The sequence below is a fragment of the Chelonoidis abingdonii genome, chromosome 1 (assembly GCF_003597395.2).
Source record: "Chelonoidis abingdonii isolate Lonesome George chromosome 1, CheloAbing_2.0, whole genome shotgun sequence".
Lineage (NCBI taxonomy): Eukaryota > Metazoa > Chordata > Testudines > Testudinidae > Chelonoidis > Chelonoidis abingdonii.
Window position 1 is genome coordinate 179,653,188 of NC_133769.1, and position 18,829 is coordinate 179,672,016.

An 18,829-nucleotide genomic window follows, 5' to 3' on the forward strand; every position below is an offset into this window, starting at 1 on the left:
GCACACCTGCCCTCTTGCATCCCATGTGAGAGGACTTGTGGTTAGAGTAGAAGATTGAAACTCAAAGGACTCCTCATTTCTATTCCCAGCTTTTGCTACTAACTCTGTGTGTAATCTTGGACAAATCACCTAAATTCTCTATACATTCCCCCATCTGTAAAATATGGATAATGATACTTCCCTACAATGGGTATGGGGAGGCTTAATTAATTAAGATTGGTAGGAACTTTACAATGCTTAGGTGGGAGATGCAATCCATTGTGTTATTTAACTCTGGGGATGGTTTATGTTTAAGCTAAAATCTCTACAGATTGAGGTGGAGACAATTTTGATTGGGCAAAAAATCCTGCCCCCCTCAAGACACAGAGTAAGCAATCTGATTTTTTATCCCTCCCCCCGCCCCGTTGCTTATTTGAATAATTCTTCCCCGCACTGGGATCCTTAAAAGAAAGAAAAGGTTTTGATTGCACGGTGCTGTCTGCACAGCTTCTCCCTCTGCCATTTTACTGGGACACAGCAGACAGCTTTCTCCCTGCCCCCAACTCAGCCTGGGCTCTTTCCTGTCTCTGAGCTCCCCCAGTACAGGAGCGAGCTGAGCTGAGCTGCCTGCCTGCCTGGTGTGTGTGTGTGTGCAGCTAGGCCTGTCACTGGAGTTTTAGTTTGCATGCTGAAGAAAGGAGGCGGGGGAGGGCGGAGGGAGGGGGAATGTCTTGTTTGTGGCTTGTCAGCAATTGCTTGAGACAAGCTTCCATGTGTGAAAGCTACTTGGCATGAATGCCTGGGCTGTACCAAGTGCCGCGGCAGCGAGAGGGGGAGGCAGAAGGAAAACAGATCAGGCCAGAGCAGACAATAGGCCCCTAAAGTGTTCCCCCTAAGTTGCTTTGATGTTGTCCTAGTGTCTTGGTAGCAGGAGGCCGGGATTGCAGGCGCAGGGGCTTGTTGTGTTGGCAGCCGCGGCCCCCCCCTCGCTCGGCCAAATGACTCCCCAGGAATCCCGCGCCTAGCAAGGTAAGAGCTGGCAGCCGCAGCCCCTGCTCCCGGCCCGAGCGCTCCGTGCTCCGGGGCTCGTTCCGCAGCTGCCGGAGCCCGCTCCAGTGGCTGCGGCGGGGCCGGCCCCCCGCCGGAGAAGCCCAGCAGTGGGACCCCCGGGCGAACCCCACCGAAAGGCGCCCCCCCCCCGTCCAGCCGCCGGGGCAAGGGGGAGGCTGGTTGGGGGAAGCGGGGCACTGCAGGCTGTTGGAGGCCTCCTGCCTCTCCGGGCTCGGCTGCGGAGCTGCCGCGGTTGCATCGCACAGTGCCGCGTCCCGGGGGCTGGGGAGGCGATGCACCAGAGCTGGGGCTCTCGCAGCCCCTGGGCTACGGGGACATGGGAGGCCGTGGGAGAGCTGGGGGGAGCCCGAAACTTTTCCACTGCCGGGGCTGGGGGGACTCGGTGGAGAGTTTGATCGCTCGCCCTCCGTGCCTCAGTTTCCCCACCATCTGGAAACGATGTGGTGATAGTGACCTACTTCAAAGGGGCGAAAATCCATAATGTTTGTAGCCTGCCCTGCGAGCCTCAAGTGGAAGGTACTAGAGAAGGACAAAGTATAACATATTATTTATTATTAAAGAGACCCTGGCAGAACAAGACTAAAGAGCGCTGATCCAGTGTCTCAGCGTGTCTAAAGGAACAAAAAGCTTTCCCCACCTGTTGGCTTCTGTCCTTGTGTCTTTTTGGAAGATTTATTGGCCGATTAATAGTGAGAATGAGGTGGGAGGAGGGATTGGAGGTTTTCTTCCGCCTCCCCCCTTGTACATCTATTAAAGAAAAATAGTGAGATGCCAGGGAGAGGAAAACCCTGGGTCTTTTGTCACTGTGTATCCCAGACCTTGTGTTTTTTGGAACTAACTGAAGCAAAGCAGATCTGTAAACTGCCATAGGGCTGGAAGATTTTTATTGTGGATTTTGGAGATTAAATGAGATTTATTTACAATTGCTGTTTATCAGTGAGTAAATATCTGTCTGCCTGTGAGGTCTGTTTACTCACTAGTGGTTTTGTGGCTATAACCTACTGCTGCTGGGGTGATGGTGCGATATAGCAAAAGGGGATAATACCTGAATTCTGTTTCCCAATCCTTACAAAATTAAAATCAGAAACTGTTCTTAACTTTGTGAATTTTCTTTCTTTTGAGATAAATTCTGATATTTTACTGAAGCAAAACTTTGGCTCTAGGTGGATCCTCCCGATGTCTTTTAACTTTATCACCTACCATAATTCTAGGGTTTTCCTGATTCTTGCTATTTGTTGAAAAGTAATTTACAAGAGTGTGAGCTGCACAAATGTTCATCAGCCTAAGGTCTTGACACAAGCTTGGACATATAGGAACTGGAATGGGGGGGGCGGGGAGATTCATACTTTCCCAATCAAGGCCTGGAGGAAAACATCATGTGTTAAAGAATCTGAGCAGAATGGGAGATGTGGGAGGGAGATGAAATTGGCCTGAGACCCTCCTCAGTCTAGTAAGGAAGATGGAGGCTCTGTATGGTGCTGCAAAAAATGTAAAGGAGAAATTCCATTCAGTTTCCCTCTGCCTCACTCCTCCTTGTGTAAAAACAAAAAAAAAACAACACCTCCCCCCCCCACTAAACCAAAACTGGTATTTGAAATAACATATGTTGCACTAGCTCTGTCTCATACACTCTACAGCATTAAAGAACACAGTTATGGAAATAAATAATAGCAGAGGGAGAATTTGAAACATTTAGTCAGAGGAGGAAAAAAAAATAAATTTCAGGTCAGATTTTAAGTGAGACTGACCAGACAATGAGGCAAGGGGATTAAGGAAGCCCTGTTCCAGGTAGCAGGACCTGCAGAGGAGAAGGCTCTGGCACTTATGGCATTGAGATTGGATGAAGAGATGGAGAGGAGCCCAGTGCTTGATGAACAGACTAAGCAGGGAGAGAGGAGATCCAAGAGACAGGCTGGACCAATTCCCAGAAGAGTTTTTAAAAAAGAGGGAATTTTGAAGTAGATCCTGACATGAATAGGGAGCCACTGGAGTTGTCAGAGGGCAAGTGTGATGTAGCTGTACTTCATTGCAGATAGGAAAAGGGAGAGAGCAACATTCCGCATATGGTGGGATTTAGGTGGGCCATAGAGAAAGGAGTCACTATGTCAAGGCAGGTGGAAATGAAGGCATTGGTGAGGTTCTTAGCAGGGGCCAAATCAAGTATCTGGATAAACAGAGATCCCCAAGGTCTGCCTCTCATGTTAGTGATTTGTTGCTGAATTTCTGTTTTTATGCTGGAATCTGGTAACAAAAAAATGATCATCCTGTACTCCACATCCCCAAATAAATATGTGTATTAAATATATCATGTTTCATGTGCATGCCTCTAAACACTGCTCCTCTGCACACATACGTTCACAGCGACACCACATGCGTAACCACAAATGGTTCATGTATCTACACCGTGTTATTCCTGCAAAAGGGACAATGCACATGGTTCATACACAGGTATGGCCTGATTCTCTATTGCCCTGCAACTTGTGTGGTAGTTTACGCCAGTGCACAGTGGATGCAAAATGCTGTCACATCTGAATGATAGCCATTTACACCCACTTTACGCTGGTATAAATGTCTGCAGAAGCTGAAGGGCAGTTGAGAATCTGATCCATGTGTTCTGTACTATAGTGACTATGTACGTTACGGTGGTCCTGTGAACCGAAAAAGACTCTCACCACAGCTGCTGTCTTACACATTTGTGAAACAGACATCACACACACAAACCCCATACTACAAAACTTTTACACCATGCCTCCTGCTTTCCAGGAGTCAAACATACCACTACTTGTTCTCCTTATTAAGATGTAAAATAGGAGGAAAGGCAGTTTCTGCTCATGGGATATGTGCATATCACACTTTTTGCACGCAAGGAATACACAGAGTCAGTGTGGCACCTCTTTAAAGTCAGCCCAGGCCGGCAGTGAGTGAAAGTTACCAGCTGATGCTTGTCCATGTCTGTGTAGCTTAAGTTTAGTTCCTAGTGGATAAAGGTCAGGTCACAAAACAAAACCCAACAGTAGGGAGCACTACTTGGCCCCTTGGTGGCACTCTTAGCAGAAAGGCTAAGGACTGAATGGGCATGAAAACGGATGGTGAACCCACTAGCCAAATGTTGAGAATCTGCACATAGTGAACAGTGAATGGGAGATGACAAAGTCAAAACTAGCACTGCATTATGGGTGTCAGAGCAGTTGATGCTAGGGGTGAGGAGAGCAAGATGCTGATTCCTCTTATCATCTGACGGCTCAATCTGCTGTCAGCACAGAAGGAAGGCTTGTGCATATTTTATGTCACTTTCCTCCTTCCAGAACAAACTACTGATTTGATCAGATCTGCACTCTAAAATCGTAGATGCGCTGATCAGTAAGTATGACCTGAGGCCAGTTACAAGCAGTGGCCTCCTGCTTCTTGTTTCCTTGTGGACGTCAGTTACACCCTATCTGCCTTGCAGGGAGAGCACATGCAGAACAAACCATGTGTGCCCCTCCTAAAGTACTACACAGGATGCAACTAGCTGGATGGAGACAGAGGCAAACAATGGCAATGTGTCAGGAGGACATGGGGGAAAATCGGTCATTTTTTTCTGCTGTTTGGTAATGTTTAAAAGGAGACTAAAGTAGCAATTTGGTTTTAATTTTTAACCTTATATGAGTTGCCCTGGTCAGTTGGTGCTTGCAGGATTTTCACGTGCAGTTTAGGATCTGTGGGGGTTGGCAGTAAACAATTATTTTATTTTCTTCAGACTAGATTTTTGGTTGTCTAAGGCTGCCAAACAAGGGTTTTTCCTAGCCTGCTCCACCAACATTATTTCTGTATAGCAGAGACACTCAAGTCACAAACACTATTCCTACACACTGAAGGTTTGCACACATCAAATGCTGTCTACATACCAAGAAGGTATAAATCATAAACAATTTTTTTATGCTCTGGACACACACACACGGAGCTCTGGAGACATACTGACTATCATAAGCACCATTCCTGCACTCTAGAGACCCAAACATTTTTGTTACATAGCGACATAAGCAGCTCAACTAACAGTGTTCTTACTTTCTGCTTGGCTAGGCCCACTTGAGAGACAGTATGTTCTAGTGGACTGAGCAAGGGGAGTGAAAGCTAAGAATGTTTGAGATCTTGATACTGATTTGATGTGTAGCCTTTGGCAAATCAGTGGTAAATCTAGCATTAACCTCTGCGTGTCTCAGTCCCAATTTGTAAAATGGGGCTAATACTTACCTACCTCCTAAAGTGGTGCATTTTAGGTTGCTAGGATAAAAGTTTGTAAAGTTCTAAGTGTTTTTTTGGGGGTGTACAGTATTACAAAATCATATAACATTATACAAACATGCAAAGCATCCATTTTTACACACACAACAGGTGAGACTCACCTGTTATAAATTCTAGTATAAACTAACTGTGCATGCACTCAGTGTTATCTTGAGTACTCTAGGATGTTGTATTCTTTCAGCAAGAACAAAACAACTTTTCAGTGATATGCATATATATATATATATATATACCCAAGCGAGAATATTATAAACCTATTGTACACTTGATATAACAACTACTGTCCACATTCCCAGGCACAGCAAGACATTGATTAACAAAGTACGAGTGCCTGAAGCAATGTCAGCGCAGACTGTGATTCTCCCAAATTAACCAAGGTCTGGTCAATATCTGGGTTATAAACTTGGAATGATGGGGTGTGGGGAGAGTGATATGTGTTTGTGATTCGGTATGCTTCCCTCTGAGGGAGTACCGAACCAATTTCTCAGTATGTTGTGAGGGGACACAGTGCTTCAGGACGTGAGGGACCAATTTCATCCTTGCAATAAGCAGCCACAACTCCCACAGAAGTCAATGGATCTCATGTCTGCTTATTTCCAGGATGATTTTGCCTCAGTATCTTTCAGATGAGATGTAAAATCTAAATCCTGACCACTTACGACCATTAAATATTCCATGCCAATTTTTTAAAAGAGGGGTCTTAGCCCTGGGCGCTTGGCCAGATTCAAACTCAGGAAATTGCATTCCATATAGATAAATTTCCCCTATAGTTTATTGTATACAGTATTCATCGCTCACTGTGCTAAACTGTCATATAGTGTTTCTCTGCAGCCTTAAACAGTTGCTGTATTCCACCCTAGAGGTGGCCACAATTCCTTGCAGGGAGAAGCATTTTCTTTGTGTATAATTTATAAAGCATTTTTGGGATACTTCTGGCTGCAATGTACTATATACATTTAAGATCACTGTATGGTTCAAATGAATGTGAAAATCAATTTGCAAGCATACATGCAAGAAGATATGATGCAGTGCCATTTGCACTGTGGGCAGGTAGTTAATTAATACACATCTTTCTGCAACAGAGGAATATGGGCCAGATTTTTAGTATTCTGCATATGCAGTTTTGTGCCTAATTTATATGATTAGTTGTAATTGTATTTGCAAATGGTCATTAGGCATGTCATTGCCCATTTGCCTGTGCAGTTGCCATAACTGAATGTGTAAATGTAACTGCACGCACAGATATACAACTGTCCATGTAAAATATTGATGATCTGGCTTTCCATGTGCAAAAATGAACTAAAAATGTGAGCATCTCTCAGTTTAATTGGACTCACCTGCATTTTTGAGTGGAATGCTTGTTTGGACATTTTGCAGTGTTGTCATTCATATTTTCACTCCAGGAAGAAAGGGTTAACTAAGTAATTAGTGATAATTAGGTCTTTATGTTTCTCATGGTAAATGTAGAGAAAAGTTATAGGGGAGTTGTGGTGAGAATTTTACAAATCATGGAGAAACTATGAAAACATGCGGGGGCAATTCCCACTGAAGTCGGTAGGACTTTCTTTAGCCATTGAGTTCAGTGGATGGAGGAGCCGGGCCCTGACTTCTAGAACCAACTGCACCTTTTGGAGATGCCTAATTATAAAATATATGTTTGTGTTTGGACACAGTGCTGATCACTGATGATGGACTGACAACTGTGAGGCCTGAAGTAATTTATTTATCTCCAAACAATATAAAGTATAGACTGCCACAGCGCAAGTTTTCTTCACACTGCCCTGCCAATGAATTTCAACCTTGCCTGGTGGGACTACCTCTGGGGGTGAGAGAGTAGTTCAGTTTTCCTGAGTATTCATTCTTTGGCTTCTATGTTGACCTTGCTAGCAAAGGGCCAGTCGGTGCTAGGTGACCAGAATCTCTCTCAGCTGAGTAGAGACCACTAAACTCATTTCAAATATGCCTCTCAACAGCCATGAGAGAGGAGCAGTTTTTGTCTTTACTGGGCTGGCTTTGAAGTGAAAAGCTGTATATGCCATGCAGGGCCTCTCATCTATTCAGTTCCTCTTACATTGAATTTTAAAAATGTTTTTGGATACCTCTTGACTTCTTGGGTATCTGGCTGCTACCATTTCCACCTTACATGCCTTTCCTTGTAATCTAATCTATCAATATATATTTAATGCACCCAGCACCCGAGTATCTAGGCAGCAGATCTCAGCCTTCTGTCACTTGTTTCCACAAATGTTGTCTTTAAGTTATAGTGGATGCTTTAATTTCACCATTTTTCCTTTTTGCTCTGTACTGTTCTCAGTCTCATGCTTGAAAGTCAACACCACAAGTTCCCTCTGCTCTGTTTCTTTGCCTTGGATTTCAGTCTAGTGGCTAGAGCAGGATAGTGGAAGCTAAGACTGGATTTTCTTCTCATCCACGCCACTGACTTACTATATAATTATGGGCAAGCCCCGTTAACCTTTCTGTGCCTCTGTTTGCCTAGCTACCTCATAGGGGCAAAACTTAATTTACTGCAAACTCTTTTGAGGGCCACAGGGTGCTATAGAAGTGCAAAATATGTGTTAGAAGTGTTGTCTCTGACCCTGACCTCGCCTAGCCTCAACAGTCCTGTGGAATATTCTCTTTAGTCTCTTACTAAAGTTTCTTTCATTTTTCACCTGCACATTTATGCACTCTGTCAGCTGCATGTAAAAATACCAAGCTGTCTGAAGTCATAGAAATATTTGTAGAAACCTGACAGCTGTGACAAACATTCCTCCTCAGCAATAAACAGACAACATGCGCAACCTGCCATTAACATAGGTTTATAGCAGCTAGACCTCACTCACTGATCTGGGAGAAGGTGCTAGGCAGTTCCTGTGCAAGCGAGTCTTAATGTAGTGTTGGCTGAGGTTAGGAGTACACAGGATTTGGTATAATTCCTGTGGGTGAGTAATTGGGGAGCCTCGTGTAGGTGTTTGTGCAAACAGGCAATAGGTGGTTTGTTTATTTGTGGTCTTACAGTGGATATGGGGCTCAAGTGTGTATGGCATAGCGGTTTGATATTTATTTATAGGCACAAAAAAACATATTTTCAACAGTGCAAGTTGAAATGTATACAGTACAAATTAAACTGTAAATACATAACATTTTGTTTCCAATCAAGTCTTACTAGATAGATTTACTTAAAGATTCTCATAGCGCACGTTTCTGTAGACACTAAGTCTTTCCCTGTTTTCCCTGAAACCAGCCTTCAAGCAGCTGGAGTGGGCCAGTAGTGGTACCAGCATTATCAACACTCCCCTTGCCTCTGCAGAGAATTCTCTAAGCAAGCATCCCTAGCTGCCAGATGTTGTTTATTTTGCTGTTTTTTAGATTAATTTAATATGAATATCCATAATTCAGAGTCTAAAATTGGGTTTGGTTATATATCAGAAAGTGTAGGTCACTATCCAAACTTATGGAGGCCCCTAAGAGGACCTATGATTCTCCATCCCACAATCTCTTTTCCCTCCTACCAGGCTTTTTTCCTTCCAGTATTGTGGGGGAATGGCCCTCTCAGGTGTGTTTGGAGGGAGGTCTCTTCCTTCCCCAGCACCTTAAGGAGAGGGCACCAGACTAGGGGTTGGAAGAGCAGGGGTCTCTTTCCAGCTTTGTCACTGACTCACTGTGCCACTCAAGTCTGTGTCTCAGTTCCCCCACCTTTTGTGAAGCTTTTTGAGATCCATGGATGTAAAGTGCTAAGTGTTAACTGTGGTAATTATTATTACCTCCCTCTTCTCTTTTTTTCATGAGGGGGTGAAGTGCTTCTGCTTTTGGCTCTTTACCTTACTCTCTGCCCCTTCAGGTCTCCTCAGTTTCTACTGTGATTCTTTTATCTCTATCCTTTCTCTGTAGCCTTTTCTTTGCACTTCCCCTTCTTCTATGTCATTTTCCTCTCTCTCTCTCTCTTTCTGCATGCCCCCTTTATTCTGTAGCACTCTCTTCTCCTGTCTCCTCTCTTTTGTTTGTTCTCATCCCCTCCAAAATGCCTCCAACTGTGTTTCTCCACTTTGGCCCCCTTTTGTGTTCCCTCTCTCTGTATGTCTCCTCCTCCCCGCAGCCTGGGAGATGACAGCTGCTTCTGCAGGGCTGGCTGGTGCTCTTTGAGGAAAGGACAATGCTTCCACGACTGTACAAAGCAGGTAGGAAACTTATCTTTTCCCTACCTCAGCCTGTTCCGCTGCCTGTGTTCTGCTACACGCAGAACAACTGCATTGGGGCAGCACTCAACCTGGTGCCTGCTCTGTACAGAAGCACCCTCTGGTTTCAGGAGTCCACCTGTATAGTTTTTGCAATTTTTATTACACTTGGTTATCTTCTCAGGACGGAGAATACCCAGGACTGAATTTAAAAGTCCAGGATGGTTAGCAAGCAGCCTGTGGCCCCAAAACCAAACAAATCATAGTTCTGTCCTGTGCTTTATTCTTGAGCCTTAGCATCTGTGGGTATTAGTGAAGAAACAAAGACTTTATCTGCATACGTAGAATCGGATGAACAAACCTCAGCTGAGGCCACAGTGCAGGCCTCTGGCACCTGAGGGTGGAGCTTTCCCTCTGACAAAACCGAGTGAGACCCCTCTGCATGTGAGGCAGTTGTCTTTGATTGTGCTTCCTGTGATCCCTTTCTGTTCTGTTCTATATAGGTTCTTTTGCTGCACACCCTACCAGAGTATCTGAGCACCTACTTTCCTTTAGAGTGCCTGATTCAGTCCCAAGTCTTGCCTCCTGAGCTCACCCTGCCTGCTTCTCCTGGAACACAGCCACAGAGCTTTCCCTCTTTTAATATCATGAAATCACCACCCTTTCCTATTCCCACAGCTTCCGGTCCCTGTCTCAGTTTATCTGCACTCCATGCTAAAAACACAGATCATTAGCCTAGCTGGATGCAGTATGATAAACTGCTGTGGTACCTAGTTAACCATTTAGAAATAGATGCCCCAGCATCACAAAGAAAATTATAGTAAAAGAGAAGCAGTTTGAAAGAAAGCCAATGGGGACATGAAGCAGCGCTCTCTCCCAGGGAGACCCACAGTCAGTTGATCAGGAAACGTCTCTCTTTCCTAGGGAAATACACACCCAGAAGGCAGAGAAACAGCACCAATGGATTATGGAAGTGTCCTCTCCTCCATGGCCATTGGAGAGTTACATTCTGCCAGCAAGAACCACATGCAGCAGAGCAGGAGAACTACACACTGTGCCTAAGAGATCCACCACCAACGGGGGAAGAGACCTGCCCTCTCAGTCTAGACAACCACAGCAGCAGAGCCGCTTTAGGCATAATTGTTCTTGCACTTGCTTTAGAAAGCCCCTTGATACGATTTAAGGAACGTCCTGTATCTCCATTTTTCTCCAAGAAAGCTGGAGTGGATAAAACCTGCTCCTTCACCTCCTTGGAGTGACAGGGATTTTGTTGAAGGAAGATTGGCCAGAAACAGCTGGTGAGGGATTGTATTTCTTGCATAGCCTAGTCCCCTCCCCCTCCCCTTTAACTGTTCCGTCTTCCTCAGAGTGCTTAAGTATTGAGGCACTCTTGTCTGGCAAGGCAGACTAGATGCAGCTCCCTCCACAGTTCACCCACACTGCTCCATCAGTTAGCCAAAAGGGGATCAGTCAAGTGGGCGAGACACCAGAGTGTGCTGGTGGGGGTTAAAACTCAACATCCATTTTGAAGGAAGGGCTGGTGTGATTTCTCTGCCTCTCTTGGGATCTCATCTCATCTCTGGATATCTCTACATCATCCCTGCCAGAGAGTATTTATTCATAGGGGGCTCTTTTAGCTTCTCAACCTTCATTCTCCCATCCAAACTGCTCCTGATCCCTTCTCCTCTGCCCCTGCAACAAACCTCTCAGCCTACTCCCCTCATCCCCAGTGGAGTGCCCTGCACGTTCCATATCTCTCACAGCCATTTCTCTCCCTCTTCATACATGTTTCCCCTGCTCATTCAGTCCCACTATGGCTCTATGCTGGGTCACTGCCAGACCCTTGCCATCATGTTCGTTTGCCTGGCCTGCTATCCTGTCTTGCTTCCCAGCTGGATGGTTGGGCTGAGAAGCACAAGCCAGAAGGTGGGTGGCATTGAGAGCACAGGCCAGAGATCAGTGAGGGCCCCTGGAAGCAGAGAGGTAGGGGAGATTGGGACTCACTCCAGGCAAGTGACCCAATTCACCATATTTCCCTGACCTCCTACATGGGCATCCTTAGCAGCATGTGGCTAAATAACCCTTTTGTTTTCCAGGTGTCCTCCACCTCAGTACTAACCTGTTTCTAAAAGGCTAATTAAACCATTTATTGCTTTCTGGGTATTCTGTATAAATTAGTCTTGGGGATTGTGTAACAGCCCCACAGTACATGCAATAGCGTCCTTTGCTGCTGTCACCCAGAATTCAGTTCCTAGTATCATTACTCATCCCCAGGATCAACTTGTGAAAATAATGGCAATCATTGCTCCCTCATTCATGTCTCTCAGCATCATAGGAGTGAAAGCTGGAGATGGCTAACCTCTTATCATTTCTAACCCTTCTCATCCACAGACCCCTACATTTCAGTGGGTCCTAATTTTCTCAAAACTTATCTTTAGGGGCTGAAATGTTTTATGTCTGGTCTCAGCCTAATAGGTGAGCTTTTTTTTGGAAAGCTTGCATAAAATCCATTCAGCTGTTTATGAGGCACATGAGCATAAGTAGAAACCAAACCCAGAAACTAATTGTTCTGACCTTTACTGCACTCAGAATACTCAAAAAAAATACCTTGTTTTAAACTGCAAACTTAGGACTCTGTTCTAGCTTTGTACAACAAGAGTCTGGGTTGGGCTGGGGAGGAGAGGGAAAGGATGCTAAGTCAAGAGCGTCAGGCCTTGGAGGCAGCATGCAACCCATAACAGCTCCTACACTTTATTTTTGGAGGTGCAGTCTGTGCCAGCCCATTTCTGCAGGCCTTTATGGAAGGGGAACAAAGCCAACGGCCTTACCTCAGACCACATCAGTTTGGGGTGTTTTTAGTGCAGCTGGCAACACTAGTACTCTCCTAGTACTTGTACTCAGGGAGAGCAAGCACCGAGATTGTTATGGTCCCCTGCCCATTCATTGGGTTCCATGCACCAGGGATTCTCAATCTTTTTATTTCTGAGGCGCCCTTCCCTCCCAACACGCTGTAACAACTCCATGGCTCACCTGTGCCTTTTTTGCATATCCAATTAAAAGCTAGGGCCAGCATTAGGGGATAGCAAGCAGGGCAATTGTCCAAGGTCCCATGCCACAGAGGGCTTCTCAAAGTTAAGATGGCTTCATCCCCATGCAACAGGGTTCAAGCTTCAGCTTTGGCCCTAGGCAGTGGGGTTCAGATGTAGGCTTTCTTCCCTGGGCTCCAGTGACTTTAATGCCAGCTTTACTTTCTAGTTTATTTTGGCGGACCCCCGAAACGTGCTCATGGACCCCTGGTTGAGAACCACTGCCATACACCATCTCCCTTTCATTTTCATATCCTCAGCATATCGGTTGCCCTGGATGAGGAGTATGGGCATTGCTAAGTTTGAAAAACAGTCTGTTCAAAGGACAAAGTCTTGGAACATTTGAAAATGACACCATGAGCCTGGCTGGAGGGGTGACACTGTGAACTGCGACTCTTATAAAGCTCCCTAGGATACAAGATTGTATCGCAGCAGGGTCAGCCCAGTCTTGATCTGAGGGAGACAGCTGAATTCTGTGCACTTTACTGTGAGTTGGTCTTTTGGAGAAGAACACAAGAAGAAGGCTCTGTTTGCTATGCATGCACAGTAGTAATGGTGTCATAAATAGATAGCTAAGGGTTAATGTTTCTTTCACCTGTAAAGGGTTAACAAAGGGAACCAAACACCTGACCAGGAGGATCAATCAGGAAACTGGATTTTTCAAAGTCAGGGAGGAATTTTTGGATCTGAGGTCTTTTTGTCTGTTCTCAGCTATGAGAAGGTCTTTCTATCGTCTTATCTTCTGTTTCCAACTTGTAAGTACAGGTTGAAAAACAATATAAGCTTTTATGTTGTTTTGGGGTATTTACATGTGTGTAACTTGCTGGAATGTTTCAAATTGGATATCATTTTTGAATCAGACTGTTTATTCATATTTTTTATAGCAATAGCCCTGTATTTGTCATCTGATGCAGAGTTTATATCTTATGTCTTTTTTCTTTCTTTTTTTTTTATATCAGTTTTCTTTGTAAGACTTGTTTGAGTTTTCTCTCTGGGTAGGTTAAGGGAACAAGGGGAGGGAATTCTTTGTGTTAGATCTACGGAGGGTAGCTCGCAGCAACCAGGAATTGGTGGGAGGGGGAAGAGAGATAAATCATCTCTGTTTCCTTGTGTTTGAGGTTTGTCTCTTTGTGAAGAGAGGGGACAGGCTTCTTGGTATGTGATGTAAAGAGATTGCATCATGCTCTCAGGTTAGCCCAGAGAGGAAAGTCTGGGTGGGAGAGGGAGGGGGAAGGGGGGAGTATTTCCTTGCTTGGTAAGACTCAGAGCTTCTGGGTCTTGGGGGTCTCTCCAGGGAAGGTTTGGGGAGACCAGAGGGGGCCAAAACCCTGGAAATTTTGGATGGTGGCAGCGAGATAAGATCCAAGCTGGTAATTAAGCTTGGAGGTTCATGCTAAGCACCCAGATTTTGGACGCTAAGGTCCAGATTTGGGACAGAGGCTTATTATATTACAAATGGTAGTAAATATGTATACCATGATGAGTTGGGAGTGGGATCCCATTGTTCTGGTCAGGGTAAAAAGGCAGAAAAGAGACAATCCCTGCCCTGAGTGATTACAATCTAAAACAAAAGAGCCCATGATGCTGTCGGTAAGATTAAGGGTTTTGCCTCAGTGTGCTTCACCAACATTTTCCCTTTCTTCCCTCTTTGACCTGTGGCTTGTTTGCCTGGTTTTTGTCCTCTAGTTCCCATAGTGACTCCTGTCGGTAGAGCTTATGCAGTACTTTGAGACATACGCGTTGCATAAATGTTATTTATTACTGACTTTTCCTTATCAGTTTCAGTGTACCTGTGGATTTCAGCCTAAGGACCCTCCCTTTATCAAGCTGATATTCGCTCCCAATCTAAAACTCCTGAATTCCTCCCCTTAAAACTTAAAGATGACGTCAAAAGAGATCCAGCAGATCTGGTGTCATGATCTGCTGGACGCCACCCAGTCACACCTCTACCACCATCTAACTCAGATTTTGTATCCTCTGGTTACGGTCCCATGTATAGAAATCCTTCCCCCGCCCCCTCATCCTCTTGGTGTCCTAATGTAAGCAAATGCGTATATTTCAGTGTTTGTTTGATTGCATAGTTCCTCCAATGTAGGAAAGCGTGTGCATTCTGAAGATGCAATCCAATATACCGTATATACTCGTTCATTAGCTCGTTCGTTTATAAGCCGACCCCCCAAGATGGTTAGGTAAAAATAGCAAAAACTGTATGACCCTTTCATAAGCCAACCGTATATTTCAGGGGTTGGCAAACTTTGGCTTCCGGCCCGTTAGGGTAAGCCTCTATTGGGCCTGAATGTTTTGTTACACGGAGCCCCTCAGTTCCCGGTGGTCGTGGTTTGCTGTTCTCAGCCAATGGGAGCGGTGAACCGCGGCCACAGGGAGCTGAGGAGCTCCAGGTCTGCAGACTCTCCAGGTAAACAAAACGACAATGTATTAGATATACAATTCAATGATTCCATAGGGTTTAAAATGATCAAATTTTGGTGTAGACACATTTATAAGCCAACCCCCGTTCTTTGATGTATCACATTTTTACCAAAAATATTTGGCTTATGAATGAGTATATATGGTATCTATATGGATGCATTTTTGTCTGTGATGGCACTTGGCCTCTAAGAGAGGCTGCCTGGGTGGAAGGGTTAAGTAATTGGAAAGGAGTGACAGGCTTGCCAGGGAGTGGAAGAAAGTTTGGTGGATTGAGATGAGGTTGAGAGATCATCATGGATGGGAGGAGATTGGGTGTGTTTAGCAACTGGAATGGGATATCAGATTTGGGACTGCCTTGTGCATTGATTTATTTACCATTAATTACATTATTATTGTGGTTAATCACACATTGACAATGCTGTCCAGACAAAAAAGAAAAATAGGCACTTCAAGTTGGTGTTGGAATTTTGCAGGGTTCACATTTAAAAGGCATTGTAGAAGAGCAGAATGTTGAGACATTTGAAGAGACAGGATATGTGATTCATGAAAACATTGTGACCTTTCCAAGGATAGGGGGCAATGTGGAAGAAGGCATGAAGATCATGGGTAAAATCTTGGCTCCAAGCTTTCACCCTGAAGTGGGAGAAAGCAAAAAAATAAAATAAAAATAAAAATGAGGGAGCCTAGGGAGTTAGAGGGTGAGTAAGAAGAAAAGCGAGAACAGATTTTACCGTGTGCAGAGTTGTGCAGGAGTTTGAAGTTAAGGCTGAGGAGCCTACATTTGGTGCAGATAGTTAGGGGAAGCCAGAGAAGGGATTTGAAGAAGGGAGTGACATGTTAAAGGAATTTAGGCAAGGTTATCCTAGCAGAGGAGATTCATACAAGGAATTCTCAAAGATGAATCAGTAAATCCAAAGTTAAGATTCTCTTAGGAATGTATGCTTGTCTACACTGCAGCCATGAGCCATCAGGCTCTAATCTTATCTGGTATGACAAGCTAAGCAGAAGACTTTGAATTTCTCAGATACTGCAGGGTTGAGGGCCATATAGGTATCTATGATAGATAGATGGACCCAGATCAGACTCGGATGTGAGTCCTTCCCTCTCTCCACCCATCCCCCATTTCCTCTCCCCCCTCAAAAAAAAAAAAGCCAGTTGCTGCAGAAAGTGGTATTGGTGTTTCATAGGTTGGATTCTTCTCTCAGTCAACACTGAACCACTGCCAAAGAATACTAGAAAGGGTGAAATATGCTGCAAGAGATATCATCTTTCAGATGAGGAGTTAAAATTGTAAAATCCTAACTACTTGTAGTTCTTAAAATATCCAGGCTAAAATACGTTTCTCTAAGGCCTTGTTTATCGGATTTTGTCTCCCCACCAGTTTAGTTGTGCTGGTGTAGGCAAAGAGATGGTGGTTTATCCAGCCCTTCTCAGAGCAGATCTGAATGACACAGTAATTAAGGCAACTGCTACCACTGAATATCTTATCTATACTAGTGTTCTCAGCATTGAAGTGGTTCAATACCTAAGGGGGGAAATATTATATACACAACCTAATAGGGTTATACATTTATTTTTTTCTATCCACAGGGGCAACTAAAACTATGTGCTAATGTGGTTAGATCATAAACATGGTTTTGTAGCATAGGGAGCACGTTGCAAATGACGGTGTTAGCCAAAACCACCCTCTTTTCCCACCCATCGCACGGAGCAAGGTTCAGACACAGTTACTAAATATAGTGAGGATGTAATTTCTAATTATATTCAGCACTAATGCAAACCATATTATAACCACACATTGTCATAACTGTATTTGAAAACTGCTTAAGACCTTGCCTTTTTTTTGGGTTTGTAATAATTTTTAAAGGGAACCCCTTTTACATCTGTGTTCTGTATGACAGTGCGTATTGCTCCATGTTACAATAGAAGTAGTAGTAAGAATCCCCAGATATTGGTAAGCTCACTGAGGAGGTAAAAATGAACCTGAGTGAGAAATCCCCCTGTTTTTTGACTTTGTGTGAGTTTGACTCTGGTTGGATGCCACATTGCTAGGCCAGTGTGACTGCTAGGGTTTGGCTACACTTGCAGATGTGCAGCGCTGGGAGTTACAGCTGTCTTCGTACAGCTGTGTAGGGAAAGCGCTGCAGTGTGGCCACGCTGACAGCTACCAGCGCTGCAGTGTAGCCACATTTGCAGCAGTGTTGGGAGTGGTGCATTATGGACAGCTATCCCACAGAGCACCTCTTCCCATTCTGGCGCCGTGGGTTGTGGCAAGGGGGTGGAGGGTGCGGGTCATTCTGCTTCCTGTCGCAACGCCCCGTGATGCATCGCTTCACATCCCAGCAATCCCTGTGTTTCCCTCAATGTTTGGCGCCATCTTGCATCTTTCGACAGTTTCTGTGCAGCATGATTCTGTATTCCATTTTGGTCTGCGGGAAATGGAGCCCGAACTGTTGAGGAATATGCTGACGAGTCTCACCAGCACATCACGTTTGGGAGTTGAGCTATTCCTTAAGATTCAAAGTGACAGTGAGGAGTCCGACGATGATAGCGAGTCGCGTAATGCATACGACACAAAATTGCTTGTGGCATTCACAGACATGCTCAGCACCGTGGAACGCTGCTTTTGGGCTCGGGAAACAAGCACTGAGTGGTGTGGTGGATCTATCGTCATGGGAAGGCTGGGGATGACGAGCAGTGGCTGCGAACTTTCGGATGAGAAATGCCACTTCATGGACTGTTGAGGAGCTCGCTGCACCCTGCGCGCAAGGACACGAGATTGAGAGCGCTCTTGCAGGAGAACGGGTGCTATATGCAATCTGGAACTGAGCAACTTCCAGACAGCTACATCGCGTGTGAACAGTTGGAAGTGAAAGGACCGTTGGAATCATGTTGATGCAAGTTTGCAGGACCATTAATCGCATCCTGCTAAGAAGAACCGTGACTCTGGGGAACGTGCAGGCATTGTGGATGGCTTTTGCACAATGGGTTTCCCTACTGTGGAGGGCTATTTCTGGCACCACCCCCCAGCTAGTATCCGAGTACGTAATCGGAAGGGTATTGTTCTATGGTTCTTCAGGTGCTTGTGTGTCACCGTGGGCATTTTATTGACATTAACAGAGTTGCCTGGAAAGTGCATGATACAGGCATCTTTCGGAACAGTGGCCTGTTCAGGAAGCTGCGGCCGGGACTTTTTCCCAGACTGGAAATCACAGTAGGGGACGTTGAAATGCCCGTTGTGATCCTTGGAACCCCGCTTACCTGTTAATGCCGTGGGCTCATGAAACTTGTAACAGGGAGCCTTGACAGCGCAAGGACCGGTTCAACTACAGGCTGAGCCGGTGCCGAATGACTGGGAGTGTGCTTTTGCTGTTTAAAGGGGCACTGGTGATCTCTGTAGGGTAGCTGGACTTGGGGAAAGCAGCATCCCCATGGTTATATCCACGTGCTGACCCTCCATAAATTTGTGAAGGGAATGGTGAAAGATTCAGATCAGGCACTGGGACTCCCGAGGTTCAACGCCTGGAGCTGAATTGCACAGCCAGGAGCAGGGCTACTAGAGGAGGCCCACGCACAGGGCGCAAGGATTAGGGATGGCTGTGAGGGAGATTTGAGGCTGAAAACAACAGTAATGGTTTGGTGCCTGCAGGGGTGAAGTGCAGTGGTGTACAAAGTTAGCTTAGCAAACACAGATTCCTACGATTTGCATGGCCTGGTTTTCCTGGGCTAGCGTATTTTGACTTTCCTGCAATAATAAAGACTCTTTTCAAAGCCAATAATTCATTTATTGAAAAAGAAAATAAC

At 45.1% G+C, this 18,829-nt stretch overlaps 1 protein-coding gene across 1 annotated transcript in view; it reads left to right on the forward strand.

Moving 5' to 3' along the window:
* Positions 1-752: 752 nt before the first annotated feature.
* Positions 753-18,829, forward strand: part of BCL9 (BCL9 transcription coactivator) — an 83,487-nt gene continuing 65,410 nt past the window's right edge. The window contains exon 1 of the mRNA XM_032780986.2: positions 753-1,008. The gene's annotated coding sequence lies outside the window, so the exon portion shown is untranslated. The remainder of the gene's footprint in view (positions 1,009-18,829) is intronic.